At 40.4% G+C, this 15428-nt stretch overlaps 1 long non-coding RNA gene across 1 annotated transcript; it reads right to left on the reverse strand.

Moving 5' to 3' along the window:
* Window positions 1-572: 572 nt before the first annotated feature.
* LOC124228257 (uncharacterized) lies at window positions 573-10364 on the reverse strand. The gene is made up of 4 exons (XR_006885673.1): window positions 10237-10364; window positions 8274-8480; window positions 1866-2022; window positions 573-1766 (listed from the first exon to the last, which is right to left on the reverse strand). It is a non-coding gene; the product is annotated as an uncharacterized LOC124228257 (long non-coding RNA).
* Window positions 10365-15428: the final 5064 nt, after the last annotated feature.

Genomic DNA, 15428 nt, shown 5'->3' on the forward strand with positions numbered 1-15428 from the left:
TTTCACAGGCAGGTTCTGGTAACATTGCTCCCAGCATGCCCCTTCGGGCCAAGCATGGAAAAGGGCTCTGCTGTTGCTTCCCGGATGCTTCCCCATCCTTGCAGGTTTCTTAACCTGCCCAGCCCTCTACAAATAGCCCCATCATTGAGCTCTCTTCAATTACTGCTTTGGGTATGCCATCTGTTTCCAACTAGCACCACCGCTGTCTTAATCACTTTTCTATTTCAGCATTTACCAGTCGTATATATTTAAAATACATATATATGTATATATATACATATATTTCATTAATCCTTTGTTATCTAGTATTGTAATATTTTCCCTAGTCTTCTGATCCTCTATTGCCTTTTTTCTGTTTTTTTTTTTTAAAGGCATTTTAATACAATTGGATATCCCTAACTTGAGGCAAAGGGAAATTTAATTTGGCACAAAGCCTGAATTCTGAGATCATTTTACAGAACAGTTAGTATAAAATTTAGAGTAAACACAGTTATAGGAAATGGAAACGTGGATTAGGAGACCTTTCTGAAACAGAGAAGAGTCAGACACGATATAATGGATAAAAACGGTGATGTGAATTAACGCTTCGGCCATAAACTGAGTTTCTTTAAGTGATTCAAAGTGTTTGCTTACTTACTTAGGCAGATTAAACTTTCTCCTTGAAAATAGTGCTTATATTACTCACTATGTGTACAAGATATTTCCTCGCAGTTTACAATTCAACTAACATTTCTTTGAGTATTTATTATGAGTCAGCCACTTTCTTACATCTAACAGTATGAAAACTGTAAAGTTGGTCTTCTCACTCCATTCTCATTCATTCTCGTGAATTCTCATTGAACTTTGAGATCAAAGTTCAGAGAGGTTAAATAATATACTGAGAGTCATGCAGATAACGAATTAACCAACTTCTCGGCAGGAGAAAAATTTAAACCTAAACCTTTTGCTTTTAAATCCAGTGCTCTTGTTACAGTATCAAATACTTATCAAATAAAATATACTTCAACAGAAATCATGAATATTTAACAAAAATCAGATTTAGCCTACATGTAATGATGCTTCTGAAATGTTCGAATTCAGTATATAAGTGTTTAAAGAGATACGATAGTGAAATAAGAGCCAAATACAGTCAGAGAATTTACAAAAGTAATGAGTTATAAGTACTATGTTTAAATGAAACAAACGTTTTTTTAAAAGTCCTCCGTGAATAAAAATAAATATAATAAAAATATCCCGAGAAACAGGTTGCAGAGTGTGCCTATACTGCTATCAGTTAAAACTGAGATATCCAAATGGACTTAAAAGCTATTAATGGGAACTGCTTGAAATGGGTTACCCTAAATGGAAAGAATGTGTAGCACAGGAGAGGCTCTTGATTTTTGGTGAGATAACAAGAATTAGTGGACCAGAAAATACGTCGTTTTCCTCATTCTGGACATAATAGATTGTACAAGAATAGAATTGTGACCACAAGTGCAATATCAAAGACCCATGGGTGGGCCTCCCCTGAAGCAGTGTTGGCAAAACGTACAGCATTTATGGAAATTCCTTCCCTTCAATGCTCACAGTTACAGAGTTCAGCTGCTTCCATGTGATGCAAGCAACTTGCCAATAAATCAAAAAAGATAAACCACTCTGCCTACGCATTATGAACAGCAGTGCTAGAAACCACAGCCACAGAGAGAGGGAAGTTTCCTGTGATGACATGTGGAATAGAGAGGATGTGGTTGCATGTAGTTCAAGTTCAAGACTTCCAAATCGTTTATCTGCAGAGAAAGACAGCATCTGTCAAATCTGATGGCATTCACTGATGTATAATATATTCCAGAATCCAATTCTAGAAAGACGGCAACTTTATCACATACCTGCATCCCCTTCTCATGTCCCACTGCCAACCATGTCTATGAATTTGGGGTCAGCAGACACATGAGGCCTGGTGAGGGTAAATGAGTCCTTGGGACGTGTAGAAATCCAGGCAGAAAATGCTGCTGAAGGACTTCTGCTCCCAGGTCAGATGAGAGCCTGGAAACAAACGGAGAGAACCTTGGGTTGAAGGGTAGAACATAGGAGCAGTAGAAAGAGTGAGACTTATGGAGAGCTTGGACCCCCAACAGATTCAGGGCCTGACAAAGCACTTCTGGAAAGACTGTTGGTCTCCCTGGTTTCAGAGCCCCCCTCTAGGAACTGAACAGGTAGGCTGAGGCCCTTTCTCAGCTGAGTCTTAGAGACTATTAGTCTGTAGGGCAGAGAACAGTTGCCTTTCTCATCTTTGGGGATCGATGCTAAGATACCCCAGGAGCTGAAGCTGAGCCCCATTGAATGGACAACGGAAATTTGCGATCTGCTCAAAAGAGATCTAACAGCCAGAGAGAGAAAACACTGGAGAATAAAGACCAGTTAAACAAACAAACAAAATAACATTTAAGATTCCATTACAGCATGGAAAAAAGACTTCATAGAACCAGATGTAATCAATTCTCATTATTCACGGTAGTTGTTTCATAAAGTTGCTGGGAACACTGAATTAGCAAATACTGAACCATTACTGCTCGAGGACATATAGGGTTAGGTTTCTGCAAGCCTCTGGCGACAACATTCTCATCAATGGATTAGTACATAACTTTATGTGTATTTGTATTTAAAGATACCTTATTTAGTACCTATCGTGGATTCGTTTGCATTGTACTTACAGGTGAACCAAATTACAACTGATGGAGAGAGGGTTAGTAAAACAGTTCACACATTAAAAATGCATTGAGTTAAAGAAAGGCTTGAGTCTGAATTCTGAAAACCTTGCCCAATTCTAAGCAGGATTGATAATAGAAAAGACACACGCCAAGACAAAGTTTGACAATGTTCTTTGTTTTTGAATCTCAGGGATAAAGAAAAAGCATTGAAAGCTTCCACACGGAAAGAACAATAATTTACAAAGGTAAGAAAGATTAAACTGGCATGGAACTTCTCATCCCCAGCACTAAATTAGAAAATAGTGGGATAACAGTGTGAGACTGCTCAGAGAATGAATTTTGATCCAAGAATTCTGTGTCCACCCAAGAGGATGTTTATCTGTTGGTGTGAAAGAAAGATATCTGCAGAGCTGTAAGGATTCAAGGAACGTGTCACCTACCCCTCACCTGATGGAAATACTCAAGTAAGGACTCTAACCAAACAAGACATGAATCCAACAGGAGACCTCAAGACAGGAGAAAATACGAGGAGGAGGAAAGAGCAAGAAGTAAATAAAGATAGAAGTAAAGATAGATATACATAATTATCAAAAGCCTTGGAATGAACAGCACACACACCAAAGAGGAGTTCCTGAAATAGAAGTCACAGGCGACAAGGGCAAATGTTTAAAACTAGAAGAACAAAACTCCTTCTGTGAATAAAGACCTGAAGATGTGGGCTAGACCAGAGGGGAGAGGCAAAGATATTTCTAAATTCTTGTTACATTGTGGTAAGAAGATAGCAATGGGGTGGGTTAAACAATCTTGATTAGGAGTAATGACGGATATCTTATTTTCATATAATAGTGGAAGGATAGTGATTCTGAGCTTCACGGAAGGGAAGGTAATTGTAAGTGGTCTCAGAGAGAACAGTATAAATTTTAAACTAACAAAGGGAATAAAAAGGGCTGTGTAGTGACTAGAACAGACCAGCAAAAATAAAGGAGAGGAAAAGCTGGAAATAACAATGTTCAATAAATAGTAAAGAATGTGAAAGGGATAAATCATATATAATTGTTCTTAGACTATATGTGAATTGGTGAAGGCTGCCAAACTTGTTTTAAAAATAAAACCCATCTCCATATTGTTGACAAAGATGAATTGAAGACAAAGTTGAAAATAAAACAGATGCATAAAGATAAACCAGGCATACAACAAGAAAGTCAAAGTAGCAATTTTAGGATTATATATATTGAAATTACTCAATTCACACATTGTATACATATTTATAAATTACATGTGTGTATATTACTCTTTGTTCTTCTAATATATATTATACATTTTTAGATATGTATAACAAGCATTTTCAAAAAGTAATCATACTTATGACTACAAAAAAGCCTAAGAAACCCAAAAATAGAAATTTAACAGGCTACATACTGTGATCAAAATCATAATAACTATAAATAACTAATAAAAAAAAGCACAAAAAATTATTAAATACTTGGAATTAAAAACACGAAGAGGCAATTGCAACTGAAATTACAGAGTATCTAAAAAGCAATGAAAAGGAGAAAACTTTATATCAACACCCATGGGGCACAACAAAATCAATATTCAGAGAAAAATTCAGAGCTTATAATGGTGTTATTTTGTAAGAGGGAAGACAAATAAAAGGAAGTTAGTCCCCTTTTTAGGAAATAAGAACCAAAAACAAAACAAAAAGTCTGAATGAAAGAAGAATTATTCAAGTAGAAACTAAAATTAATGAAATACATACGAAAAAGATACATGTTTTAGAATAAATACATCAAAACCTGGTTCTTTGAAAAGATTAATAAAGTATGTAACTGCTTTGTGAGGTTGATTAAGGTAAAAAGTAAAAAGTAAAATATACATGGTTCAGAACAAAAAGGAAGGTTTGAACACATATATGAGAGAGACTTTTAAGAATTGTGAGTGAATAATATGTGTAAATCTATAGCAAATAAGGAAATCAATCTGTAAACAAACCTGGAAAAATGAGTATCTCCCAATTAAAGTACAAACTACCAAAACTACTTTGGAAGAAGGAGACAATCCAAACAGATTAATTACCACAAAAAGGATTGGAAAAGTGATTAAAGATTTACCCTTAAAAAAAAGCATAAGGACCAGATGACTTCACAACTCAGTTCTAATCTCTAAAGAATGGGTATTCCCAATGCTACTTAGAAACCTCTGACGATGCAAGAAAAATGAAAACCTCACCCATGCAATTCTTTAAAGCAGCATAACCTTAATACTAAGCCCTGCAAAAGTTCTGAAAAAAGAAACAACAATGGCAAGTATTACAAAAACTATAGATCAATTTGATGTATGACTTGAGATGCAACAATTTCAATATTAACAAATAAGATCATGCACTGGGACCTGGTAAGCTGGGTTCCAAAGATGCCATATCAGGAAATCTACTAACATAAGAACAGTAAAAATGTTGAAGGCCAACATGTATTTAGCACAGACTCTGCATCAGATACTCTGCTAAATGATTTACGTGTATTAACAAAATTGTTCTCTCACTTTAATCCTGTTTCGGTCATTATAATCATAATTAGCATCGAATTTTGAAGGCAAGAAATCCAAAGCATTAAGAAGGTAAGTTGGACTCCCGTGATCACAAAGAGAGTAAGTGGTAGGGCTGGAAACCTCATCCAGGAGTGTGGCCTCTCAGTCCTGTTCTTAGCCCCTCCACTGCAGGTGGAGGCGTGTGCTGGGGGCAGGAGGGAGGCAGGCTAAGATCATATGAAGAGATGCTGGGGAGGAATTTGATAAAATTCCATAACTATTATGACTATATTTTAGAAAAATAATACTAGAAACTAGGCAATGGTTCATTATTTATGAAAATATACTCAAACATCATTCTAAAATAGTGGGACTCTGAAGCTATTTCTCTTAAAATTAAGCACCGGATGGGATGTCCATTAACTCCATCAATATTCAACATTTCTGTCGGTTCTAGTAAACGCAGAATGACATAAAATGAAGTAATAACTTGAAACACTGTAAAAGAATCCTCAAGGATATTGCTGCAGCCACTCTAGACTACGCTCTTACCTCATTCATTTCTCTGCCCCTCCAGCATCAGGACCATGGACATACAAACACATGGTCACTTTTCCTGAGCCCATGTCCTCCTCCAGCTGCCACAGCTTATCCTTGCTCTTCTTTGCATTAAAATACATTAAAGCAGCTGTTATGCGTTTGCTGTTCTCCCATCTCTTTCCACTCATTTGTTCTTACCAAACTCAGAGCTGACTTTCACCCCTACCACTCCGCTCAAAATGCTCCTGTGAAGATTACAAATGACCCCCAAGCTGTTGGAGCCGTGGTCGATTTCGTCCTTACCGTGCCTGGGTGCTGTGGCGTACCAGCCACATTCCCCGTTGAGGGCCAAGGCACTCATTTCCACAGCTGCTGGGAGTGCTGGCTGCTCACAGCTCAGAGCTGGGTCTCTCCCAAGGGACTTCATCCAAGATTTTGTGGGGGGCAGCCCACATCCGGTGACTGGACCATGGAAGGCTACCAAGGCCCGCCACGTTTACCTCAGTTCAAAACATGTCTGGCTGGCCCCCCAGCTGCAGCCCCTTTTGACGAGGCTGAGACCTCTCTTGCAACTGCATTCAGCACTGCTTATCTTCTCCCTCTGCCCAGGCCTGCGTCCCTTGTGTATTTGGAATATTGAGGATGTGTATTATATATCTATAGCAATATCTATAAATAGATATCAATAAATAGATATGGATGTTTATAATATATACCCTCAATATGATTCCCCTTTAACAATTAATCATGTAAATCCATTCAAGGCAATTTGTATAGATCTAACTCATATACTCAATGACTCTCTACATATATATATATATACATTTACATATATATTTGATTTAAAAATCAAATATTGATAACGAGTTTTTAAAACCTATTATAAAACCTCACGTTATACGTATGCAGATGTGTGGAGGAGAGAGAGAGATTGAGAGAGAGAATGTGTTATCTCACAAATAGTGGGAGAAGGAATTAAAAAATGAAATTTTCCTTGTTATAATAATATTATGGTACTATCCCCATTTGGTTAAAATTATAAGGTTCTTCCCATATGTTTGCATAAAGAGAGGCCTGAAATATGGATAATAAAATTTTAATGAGGGTGAGCTTAGAGTGCTTGGATTTTATTTGATTTTTATTTTCTTCTTTATAATTTTCTGTATTGTTCAAATTTTTCACACTGAATGTGTATTACTTATATGATGGGGGGAAATGCAATAAGGCTCTATTTTTTGTAGAAAAATGGACTAACAATGCTTACAAAAGTAAATTTTTATCAGTTAACTCTTCCCTCCCTCTCATTCTGAGGTAGTCAGGGTTGACTGAAGTGGGAAATTAATGTAATTTCATATGTAACAATATGTGATATAATATGTAATATAATATCTAACAAGGGGAGATGCCACAGGCTGTGGGAAAGCGAAGCTGTTTAAGGAAAGGATTACAGAAGAACCCCAAATCTGGGAAGGGCCAGAGATGGGTGAGATAATACAAAGAACCAGCAGGGATGGTTTGGGACTCCTGCAGCTTTGTTTAGGATGTGGTGCTTTATTTCTAAGTCCTAGGTTCCGAGGAAACCTGTTAAAATAATAAAAATAAGACCAAACCATCTGTTTTGGTGGAAGTAGAATTGAGGGGCCATGAGGACACTCCACAATCCCGCCCAACCCCTATAGAAACTCCTAAAAGCCCTTTGCAAAACTCACAGGTTCCTAAGAAGCCTCATTTTCAGACGTCTTCTCCAGAAGACTGCCTTTTGACCATAGATCCCTTCTGTGCGCCACTGGGGTCCTGACTCATACAGGGCTCCGTTTCACTTAAAGGACTAGGATTTTGTCAGACAGCAAAGGAAACCACTGCCGCCAGATCCATAGGGGACTGTTGTGATGAACCCCAATCGAAGGCAGACTCTCCTCTAGTTTGAGTACTACAAGGACATAAGAATAGCCCACGATCCAATGAATTACCCTTCTGGCATTGCCATCTACAATCATCTATAGAATATATATAATGTGTATATATACATATCATATATAAGTATGTAATTATGTATGCATATGCATATGCACTGCCATATTAAATACTTGTTATGCATTATGAAGTCAAAATACACTATAGAAAATTTAAAGAAATTACACTTCTTGATCCACTTTAATTCACTAATTTTCTCAATGATCAATCACTGCATAGTGACCCCATTCTTCTTCGGGGGCAGAAAAGCTTATTTTCTTTCATTTATACTGCATTTAGAAATTAACATGAGCCCAACAAAAGGCTTACGCAGTCACTGTTCATTACTGCAGAATTTATCATAATTAACAACTGGAAGCCGTCCAAACAGGAAACAATAGGGGACTGAATCAAGAAATTCTGGCGCATCTCTTTGATAGTATCATATGCAGATGTAAAACTGATGCTGAGTTAGAGTTTACAGTGAAATCCCCTACACCTCACCTGAGCACGTGACAGTGTTATGTTAAAGTTAGCTTTTGTCTCCACCTGTTTCAGAAGTCTCACCAGTTATTCTCGGATGTCCTAAGAGAATGTCTCGTGTATGTTCACCAGCAAGCTCTGAAGTGGCATTCTCTTTCTGCTTGCTCTCCCCGTCCCTGACCGCTTGCTGATGTCCACTGCTTTCACAAGTCCTGCTTCCAGGTTTACCGTGCCCATTCACAAGTCTGGCCCAAGACAGCCATCTTTGATACTTCTGAAATGGCAGTCCTCCTGGATACCAGAGAGAAACAAGGATGGCGGAGTTGTAATGCACTGAGGCCTCATTGTATTTCTAAGAGAACTTGGGGAACCATACCTTTTATGAAGTTCTATCATAAGACTTCCTCTTCAAATTTAACCTGAAGGTCCTCAGCCTCAGACGTAAGTCAATGTGGCCGCCTCAATGACTTGACAATGTCCCTGCTCTCTGCACTCTCATTTTTCCCCCTCCCATCAATGAAGTCTCCCTTTTATCTGCAAACCATGAAAGAAAATATCTACCTGAGGACCTTCTCCTCCTTCCCTCGGTAGACATGCCTGACCTCACCGGCGGTCACCAAGCTAGGCCAAGTTCAAGTTCTTCCCTCCTCTCCAAAAACATGTAAAAATAGACCTGTGAATCACTCTAAGTGAAAACAGCAGGTGGAGATATTTTAGAGAATCTTGTGCAGGAAATTACTTGAACAGAGATACAGAATATGGGAGACTTGTTCCACTAATTTCTCCACTTTCCCATTTTCTCAATAATGAAATTTACTTCAGTCATGAGGGAAATAATAAAAATGTATGAAAGATAAAAGTCATTTAATGTTTGAATAATAAACATATGTGTATGCAGTAGGTGCCAGATACCTAAATGTTATTGCATCTAGTCTTTACAATAAACCTGCAAGATAACTGCTATTATTCCAATTTTATGGATGAGAAACAGAGGCTCAGTAGAATTCCCGAGGGTATATAGCAAGTGATACGGACATTTATTTTTTTCTCTGACTCCACTCCTTTTGACTGGGAACTTCATAATCTTTTGAGGAAAATTGTTCTTCCTTCCACACCAACTATGCGCTGCTAGTGCCATTGATAATCCTGCCCACCCGGCCACTGTTAATTGGTCAAAGGGTGAGCATGTGACCTGTGTTGAACCAATCAGATTTTTTTCCTGAGGTGTTTGAATTGTTACTATGGGAAGCAAGCTAGTCCCCTCTCCAGTGGCCAACTTGTGAACTGTGAGGTTCTGGAGCTGGGGAATCCATGGTCCTTGGCAGGATTAGATCTACAGGAGGATCACACGAAACCCAGACCCAGGGACAGAAGACAGCACACACACCCCTGATTTTCTCTGGGCCTCAATTCTCCAGTGAGATGCTCAGCAATCTCTCTCTTTGCCTTGGCTCAGTCAGGCTGGCTTTCTTATGTTTGTAACACTTGCAAATAAAAGGCCATATGCCGTATAACAGATAAGTGGAGAGCCAGCATCCAAACAAGATTCCAAACCCCCACCCCATTCTTTACACAGCCCTATAACATGGAAGTCCTGTGCCATCCGTGACATAGGTGAATACAGAACTCAGGGACAGAGTGACAGGGTCATTAGTTATAGGTCACAGATCCTCAGGTCAGTACCACTCCCTTTGACCTGAACTTTCAAGATGTGATTTGCACCACTCATGTTTCATAAACACTGACCTCAACTGGGCTCCCACTCTCAGGATTACATTAGTTCCCAAATTGAATTTCCTGTTCTTTATGTCCTCATGCCTTCTCTGGCTCAGAGAGACGAAGGGCTGTTCGTGATGGAACAGAGAGTACAGCAAGGCAGCCTCAGATGGGGAGAGGGTGACTGACCTGAGCCCTAAGACATGCTCTATCATTTCTCAAGCCCCGAGAAGCTTGCCTTGGGTCTGGCATAGATCCCTGCCAGGCTTGGAGCACTGGCCTTTAAGTACAAGCAGTGCCTGCCCTGACCCCGCCTCCACCTCTCACTCACCTCCACGCCTGTCCTCGTTTCTCGAGCCCTGCAGGTTTCAGATCAAGTGCCAGGAATTGGAAACCTTGCCCGAGCAGAAGCTGAGTGGCGCAGTGGAAGCATTACTTGGGCAAAGTGAGCAAATTGAGCAAACACAGGTTCAGTCTCTTCCAAGACCAGTTCCCTGACCTTGAATAAGTTACTAATCTGCTTTGGGTCTCTATTTTCTTCTCCAGGAAAGGGTGTAACTGGGCCGATAAGAAAATGTCAAGGGCTTTTCACTGGAAGAGTTCCCTCCCCTCTGCTCCTTTGTTTCTGCCTGGAGCATATCATGTTTTCAGCAAATATTTATTGAATGAGTGAGTGAATGTCTCCATTTGACACTGTCTTGCCTGACCGTTGAGAGTGTAGCTCTGACTATCCCACTGAACTCTCTGATCCTTTGGGTGATATTTATTGAGCACATACTATGTGCTAAGGCCTACGCCACGTACATTCTTTCTCTTCATCTCTGAATTTCTCATATCACCTTCTATAACAATAACTAACATGCTACAGGAGGAAACCAGGGTGCTCAGGAGGAAGAAATTGCCCTAACATAACACAAGAGAGCTCAGTAAAGTGAGAGGGGAATTTCCTCCCTGCTCCCCACCACCTACACCTGGCAAGATGTGGAAGCAGCACACCTGGACAGACAGCCAGGCTCTGTAAGTCGCATCCTGCCCTGAGCCTCTGCCCACTCATTCCGTGGAGTTGCTATGAGGACTAATGAGAAAATGCTTATGTGACACTGACACACAGTAAGTGCTCAGTTACTGCTCCATTACAATCATAGTCTCACTGTTGTTGCATCTTTAGAACTAAGAAAATCATGAAATCACGAAAACCGAGTAGCAACTTAATTTGGTAAAACAAAAAAAAAATCTATTTCTGACTTTCCTTTGGTTCATCCATCTTCCTTTTTCTCTGTTCAGGACTGGTTGTTACAGGCTAAGTGGAGATGTGTTTAGATGATGCTAAATTAGCTTTTTTAATATACAAAACAACCCAACTATTTGAGCTGGCGGTGTATATATGGAAAAGATGGCAGCTCCACTGAATACTTCTGTTATGAAAAGAGAGCAGGAAAAGAGAGTTATGTTTTTGCTGAGCCTGTTTTGAATTTGATGATCTGTCCTCATGCTCAATCCAGAAACTCAACTTCTTGCAGTAGTCAATCAGAAGAACTGCAGATAGATCTGTGAAGGCCTCCCAGGAACTGGAACTCTTAGTTAGGAGGGGCCACTCTAGGATCCATCTTGCTGTTGATTTCGAGTTTGTGTCTCTAAGAAATGACTCTCTGACCTATGGCAGAATCCTGTGAACTGAAAGTTCTTCTAACCACAGAACACGGGATGCAAAACTGAAAGGCAGGTGGCCCCTGTTTTATCTTGCCTTTTCCTGGAGAGGAGGTACATATGTGTAGATGTGGACACTCTCTTTGCTGGAGGGCTATTGCAAGCTATTGCAAGTATAGAATCATGGGATGCTATGCTGGTCACTCCAGATCTCTGACACTACATTCAGGTCCAAGTATTAGTTTGTCTGAGAACGCACACACAAGGGTTCATCCAGGGCAGGGTCACCAGAATGTTGACGGGGATCAAAAGGATATTGTAGGAGGGACATTGAAAATGGAACTAATTAACGCAAAGAAAATGAGTCTGGGAATGTGTTAACGTTTAAAGTATCTTAAAGACTGTTATGGGAAGAGCAATGTGTTTATTCTAGGTACAAACCAAGGTAGGTTTAGGGTAAATGCATAGAACAATGGGGGAGGACATTTGTTTCAGTCTAAAGAGGGTATTTTCTCTCTCACAGTTGTCCAGGGGTGGGTTGGGCCGCTTCAAGAAGTGAGTTCCACCAATGGAGGTGTTTAAATATAGTTACATGCATGTAGTAATAGAGTAGAGGGGATTCAGATGCTGCTTGGGAGTGGGATCCTAAAATTTCCTTTCCATTTCTTAGCTTCTGTGAATCTATAAAACCCACCAACCACCCCTCTTACTCCAACCTAGGGGTGAAGTTATCTCATTCAATATGCTAGAGAAGTATTTGTTACGCAAAGTTTAAGGTCATGGATATAGACAGATGCTGTGTTAACCAACAGATAAATGGCAGAATATAGATAATGGAGAGGATCGCTGAGGACTTCAGCATCCGGGAGAAATGGGATTATTAGCTCAGAATCCAGCTGTGGCTCATGGAAATCATAAGCTCTCCTTAGCATGTGCCCAATTCCAGAGACTTGTCCACCCGTGGCCTCCTCCACCTCTGGTTCCTGGGTCCATGCCCTCTCTGCTTTTGATCTGTAAAAATCTGCATACCAAGCTTGGTAAAGCCTTGCTTTCCCCAAAGAAATGCACTGTGACCAAGAGAGTTAGTGATCTTTACAAAAGATGGGAAGAAGGAGAAGGGAGTTAAGGGGACTTTCCTTTTCTCTAAAAGTCCTTCTCTGGCCACCTCTCCATGAGTCATTACTGCCCTATGCAGTTATCAGCTGCCTCCTTTCTCTTTCCTCCTTGATTTTCAAGACAGAAATTCACATTTTTCTCCTTCTGTCAGGCAAAATGCCTTTCCCTTCCTAGCTAACTTTGGCAGCAGCGGCTCCTTCCCAGGTTACTGATGGTGGGAGTCTGAGCTGGGCTCTGGACCTACCTTTATTCTATGTATCAAACACTTATAAAAGTATTCCTTCCAATAAAGACAATTTTCTACTTGTCGGAAAGTCACAAGAGTAAATAAGTTAGCCTCCCGCTGCATATTAGTGTGTGGGCAAGCGTCTGCGAATGTGTGGATGTTGGGAAGGTTTACGAAGATTCTTAATGAAGTGCGAAACTGTTTGCGAAAGATCAAGGAGGACATTATTAACTGAACCTGAACTGGCAGCTACTGAGATCTGAGGAGATTTATTTAGTAGGTAAGCAATAATCTCTTAATAAAATCATGAATGATGCGTGGGAGAGTGAGGTAGGTGGAGGATAAATGAAAGGAGGGTAAAATTAAAATGTCAAAGGTACCTCGAATGAAATGAAACAAGAGCAGAGGTGGGAGGACTTGGAGGAGTCCGAAGAAGTACAAACTTAGGATTTTTAAGGAGGAAACAAATCTGAAAATCCAGAGTGAATCAGCTGCATTGGCCACCCAAGCAGCGAATTTTGCTTCTTACTTTTGGAGAAAACTTAATAAAATGAAGAGTGCAGAGGAGAAACTAAGATGGTGGAGAGTTTGGAAACCTGATCCTGCGGGGGAGCTGAAAGCACTGAGGATGTTGGCCTTGGGAAAGCTTCAGAGACTGATGATCACTGAATCCGGGGCTGGGTAGGTTATCAGATGGAGGACAATGGAGAATTGTTGACCTTCCCAGAAGCAGAGACAGGAAAGAGAGGTCCCAAATTCAACACCTAGAGAGGTTGGGCAGATGATGAAAACAAGAGAGACGGAGCAGGTGAACAGGACAGGGCGTGCTGGGGACGGTGGCATTATGACTCACTTATGCCTCAAGTACAATCAGGAAACAGCTGCTCAGCTCCTGTCCGTTTTGCCATTTAGAAAACCAGCCCTCTGTTTACAGATCTGATTTTTCAGGAGAAGCCAGATAAGTAAACCTATTTCTGTTGTTAATAATTAATTTTCAACATTGAAACTCAAGGCAATAAAATAAAACATCACTAAGGGCCACATGCATCTACTGCATAATTTTGATGGAAACTGCAGGAGTGTAAGCAGTTGGATTTCTGCTCAACATAAAGGGCTGGTTTCTAATAGTTTGAGCTGCTTCAAATGGAAAGGATTTTACCTGGGATGGAGGTAGGTCAGTGAGCTTGCCTATCATTAGAGATGTTCAAGAAAAGGACACCAGATAAAGAAGGTTGAAGTGTTAGATGGAGGCTGCCAGAGAGATGACTTAGTATCAGACTCATTCTTTAAAATTAAAATGCGTCGACCTGTCCCCAGGGAGTCCGACTCAATAGGTACGTGGTGAGACCAGACATCAGTGTATCATAGAAGCACCCCAGATGATTTGGCCGGAAGACAAGTGCGGAACATGTTCTGTTTGACAACTGTCAAGGTTCAACCCCACTTGAGGTTTGCTAGATTTGGGGCAGAGATGAGACTCAAGAAACTGGACCCGGACAATTGAGAAAATTGGTCCGACACAGTCAGACCGGTTTCTGTGCCCCTCTAATAACATGCATCACACTACATTATTATTTCTTATTTGGGTGATTGTTTGTGACAGGTATTACGGGATTATTTCTTTAGCGTCTATCTCCTCTACTTGAATGTAAACTCTGTAAGAGCAGGAAACTTCTTGATCCTGTTCACTAATAGTCCCACTGTTACCCCAGCCTGGAGTCCCCTCTCCTTCCCCAGGTATCTTATGTCTTGCTCCTTCCTTTAATTCAGGTCTCTGCTTGAACATCCTCTCTTCAGAGATACCTTCTTTATCCACACGCTTAAAATGGTGGCCTCTATTGCTCTCTCTCCTTTTATCTGGTGTTAACTCTCCGAGGAGTATTTATCACCAACATTGGTTATATATTTATCTATTTGTTAGTTTGATGTCTATTTCTTCTTTAAAATGTAAGAAATTTGACTGTCTTCTTGTCTCTCCCCGAGCCTAGAACTCAGCATGGTACGTCTGAGACACTCAACAAATTCGCGTGGAATTAAAGAATATGCAAAGACACAGAGTCCTGAAAGGTTCCAGCAAGTCCACCGAATAGAGATGATCCCAGTAAGCCTGGGGTCCAGGAAGTGTGGCTGCGTGCAGAATAGGGCAAAAAGTGTGGAGAGAAAAGGTCAGAGAAGAATCCTGGGTCAGATTAGGATCTGACTTTTATGCCCACGTGAGGAGATGGGACATAATGCTGGAGGGGATAGGCAGCCAGGACACTTTGTCAGATGTGACTCCTTTGGAAAGACCCACCCAGAAACTGAAAAGAGGATTCTTAGCATATCTCTTTGGAGGGGTTATCATCCTGTGAGTTGGTGGAGAGACCTCTGAATGTTGGAAAACGGGGCTCTCATCCTCTCTTGAGGACGCTGCGTTTCTTCTTTGGTGTTTTTGGCACAAAACGCCCAATTTGCTGCCTTAGTCAGGACAGAAGTCAAATCTTTTCCAGAGGAACTTGGGAGCAGTTCCTAAGTTACACTCCACATGAAACTGG

Source organism: Equus quagga, chromosome 16 (genome assembly GCF_021613505.1).
Source record: "Equus quagga isolate Etosha38 chromosome 16, UCLA_HA_Equagga_1.0, whole genome shotgun sequence".
NCBI classification, from domain to species: domain Eukaryota; kingdom Metazoa; phylum Chordata; class Mammalia; order Perissodactyla; family Equidae; genus Equus; species Equus quagga.